The sequence below is a fragment of the Aegilops tauschii genome, chromosome 6, assembly GCF_002575655.3.
Source record: "Aegilops tauschii subsp. strangulata cultivar AL8/78 chromosome 6, Aet v6.0, whole genome shotgun sequence".
NCBI classification, from domain to species: Eukaryota; Viridiplantae; Streptophyta; class Magnoliopsida; order Poales; family Poaceae; genus Aegilops; species Aegilops tauschii.
The window spans coordinates 465249989-465254030 of NC_053040.3; positions in this window are offsets into that span (position 1 = coordinate 465249989).

The window sequence follows — 4042 nt, forward strand, 5'->3', positions numbered from 1 at the left end:
ACATAGCTGTCGATACCCATTTGATTGGCAAATTGCCGAGCTCATTGGGGAGTTTTTCTTGATCATATTTGAATCATGGCTCAACCCCCTTTGGGAACCGACGTGGATCGTATTCGAATCAGCGTCGTTAAACAACTCTCAAGGTCATTTGGGGGCTTCCTGTTCACACATGGGTCGTATTCGAACCAAAGAGAACATAGCTGTCAGTACCCTCTTGATCGGCAACGCCAAAGCCACTGGGGGCTATATGATCGCATTCGAATCTTAGCTTAACCCCTTTGGGACGGTTCTCTAGTCGTATTCGAACCGGAAGCCCCTAAGTTTTGATCTTCTGATTTGCAACAAGTTCTTCTGGTCATATCAACAGTGTGCAAGGGCGGTTCTTACTCCGCCGGCTTAACTTTGATTAACAATATTGCTAGCACACAATAAGCATTATCGATGCTGGTGAACCGGAGTTGAGTTCTCAACCTCATTATTTGGGTTACATAAACCGGACGTATACTTGCAAGGTTTGCAGGTAGGCTATTGTGGTTATCCTGAAGATACGGTTGAGAGCCGGTCCTTTACGACCTTGGTTATGCTCCGGGTTAAGTATATGACTCTCCATGCGATAAGCCGCCTAGAGACTTGTGATTTATTTTTCTATGCAGAATGATTAAAGACAGTTCTTCAAGCTTAAGGAAAATAACTGATCAATTATAACCCGGAGGAATATAGGGAAGCAACTTCAATGGAGTTAAGCATTCAACACGTGCACGATGGCACGACAAAATTAAGTGTTTGTCCTACTCTATTACAAGACTCCCCGAGTCCAAAAGGTGAGGCATTGTTTTAAAGTGTAACCATGAGCCGCCTAAACATCAAGGTGCTTGTTGGGTCGAAGCTTCCGGCTCATCCCTCTCCGCTCCTCCGGCTGATTCCATGACCTGGAAGGTTGATGATTTCCAGTCAATGCCGCTCAAAGCTTCAAATTGAGCCTCGTCATCAATTAACCCGGCCAGGTCAACTTCTGGGGCGAAGGTATGCTTACGAGTCGGAGGGATCAAGCTGATTGCTTCATAGCGTGGAGTGGGGATCCTCTGATTTTCCGCGTCATAGCCCGGCTGATACTTGGTAAGGTCGGTGTCATTCCCAATCAGGGTGGCCACCGGGCCCACGCTCTTCACACAGGCAGCGAAATCTTTCTGGTCAAAGGGGGTGCCGTCTTCCTTCAGGCTGGGGTATCCAAGAGCGATGTCGGCCGGGTCTAGCTCCGGGAGAAAAGCCTTGGCCCGGCTCAGCGCAGCTATAGCTCCGGCTCTTGCAGAGGCCCGTCTTAACTCTTGGAAGCGCTGAGGAAGAACGGCAAGCCGCCTGAGTACGTCCGCCAGGTGAGTCGGAACCTCATTGGACAGAGCCACAACAGCTAAAGCACGCTGTGACCCGGTGTAGAGTTGCTCCACTAAGGTGTAAACAGCTTTCAGCTTGGTCAGAACATTTTGGTTAAGGTTGGAGCTTCTGGGACCTGCATAACAAGGTTAGGTGAGCTGATGGCAATTGTGGGACTTCTAAGACATAAAGAATGTAAGCTTGTTAAAGGCTTGCAGAATGACTTACCGAAGATTGCGGCGACCATCTGTGACACATGGCGCTTTAAGCCGGAGAGTTCGGCGGTTCTCTCAGTCAGAGCAGCCTCCGCTTGTTCGGCCCGGCTGAGCAAAGCAGTTTTCTCCTCGGCCCAAGTCTTTCTTTCTGTTTCAAATTTCCTCTTCAGCTTTTCTTGTGCAGCAACACTGAACTCAAATTTGGCGTTGGCCTTCCGGGTCTCAGTTTCCTAAGTCTTCAGGCGGTTCTTCAGCTCAGAGATTTCAGATTCAAATTTCTTGCAGGCAGCCTGTACAAATTCCGGGTTACAGTGTGAGTGATTATTATGCAACATTAAAGTCCCAAGCACTTTGCAAGCAAAGACACTTGGCACTTGGGGGCTAATGTATGCTGAAAGATTCTATTTATAATTGCCGGTTCATGAAGGTAAGCCGGAAGTTAAGTCTACAACATATTCTATCATAAGTAATAGACTTGGGGGCTAGCATGATAAGGATGACTATGGAGTAAGCAAGAGAGTTGTACCTCAGATTTTTGCTGTATCTGCTTCACCATATCAATCTCCAGGTCCCGGTTGTTGTGCACTTGACCAATGTAACCAGAAACAATGTCTCCAATGCTCAAGTTAGCATAGTCAGTGATCTCCAGTCTAGCCCTGTGGTGCTCCAGCAGTTCTTCTTTGGCAGAGCATCTGGCCAGCACAGTGGGTCTTCCCGGCTCAACATATTCAGTCGGGTAATCACCACATCCGGGTCATCGGCCGGTTGAGCTGAGCTGGGAATCTCCGGGTTATCAGAACCCGCCATGGTTTGTTCTTCAGTTGAAGCGGCGGTTTCTGGAACTGGTGCAGATGGCGACTCAGAGGCAGAGGCATTGGGTTCAGTTAAGTCCGGCTCTTCGACCGGTTTATTTTTCTTGGCCCTCTTGCTGAGCTTGGCTTGGGCACTAAAATTCAAAAGGTTAGTACAAAAAACGTAAGTAAGATAAGCACAAAATGAGATGATTATCATTACCCGGGTGCGGTCTTGAAAGCCGGCAAGTTAGATTGCATGGAGTCACCGAAGGAAGGTGAAGTTTCCTGATAGTTTGAATCAGACGAATTGAGTGGTTGACGAGTGACGCCCGCTAAAGGATGAAAAGGGTATAAGTTGGAGATAACCTCAGTCCGGCGCTTTCTTGATGCTTCGGGTAAGCCGGAGGAGAGGTCTGCATCCTTGCTGGCCCAGGTTTGCCTCCGGCTCTCATGAATCTGTTGCTTCAAAAGAAATTGAGGATCTTGATAAGCTAAAGGATGCGAAAATCTTACTTTCCGGGTTACTCTTCGGACTTTCAGCCTTGGCAAGGGGTCCGAGTCGGAGGAAAGTATAGTTACCTCTTCAATCACCGGGTTACTCGCTCCGGTATCATCCTGCTGATAATTAGTGTCAATAAGGTGGTTAAAAACAGACGAAAAACAAAAGAAGAGCCTAAAGAATCAAGGGTTACCTCTGACTCGGAGCTATCATCCAACTGAAGCAGCTCTGAGGCGCTAGGCTTACTCCCCTTCTTGCGGGGAGCGGCTCTCCTGGCGGCTTTCTTAGCCTTCCTGGCTTTTTTAGCAGCCTCATGGTCATACTTGACCTTCCAGAACTTGTCATTAGCCTGAAAAAATGCAACAAAGGTTTTCCTTGAGGTTAAAAAGAAAATTGTTAAAATAGAAAGTAAAGTGCTCAGATTGGTGGCTTACCGCCGGAGCCGGGTTAGCTTGGCAGAAGGGGCTTAAGCCAGTCCTCCCACAGTCTGCTAAGCTCTCGTTCAAGAGGGACTTGGTCATGTCGTCAACGACGTCCTCAGGCAGGTCGTTGGGGCTGTGCCGCAGAGGATCATCCTTCCGGCCCGTGTAATCACACATTAAGCCGGGGCGGCGGCTCAGGGGAATCACCCGCCAAGAAATCCAGACCCGGACTAGATCAACGCCGTTAAGGCCATTTCCCAGAAGAGCCTTAATCTTGTTGATGGTGGGGATCAGTGGTTGACGTTCAGCTTGAGATAGTTTGTCTGGCAGGGGGTGAGTTGGCTCCAGACGCAGGGCACGAAAGCCGGGCAGAGGGTTCTCATCAGCCGGAGAAGTATCTTGGCAGTAGAACCATGTCTGGTTCCAGTCCTTTGGGTGGCTTGGCGGCTCAGCATAAGGAAAGAGGCAATCTCTCCGTCGTTGAATGGAGATTCCGCCAAGTTCCAAGCTAGGCCCGTTGGCGCACTCATTCTGGCGGTTCAGATAAAACAGCTCCCTAAAGAGCAGTAGGCTGGGCTCTTCTCCAAGGTATACTTCGCAGAACACTTGAAAATTACAAATGTTTGACACGGAATTGGGTCCAATGTCTTGAGGTCACAGATCGAAGAAGTTCAGAACGTCTCTAAAGAATTTTGAACCGGGAGGTGCAAAACCCCGGCTCATGTGATCAGCAAATATCAC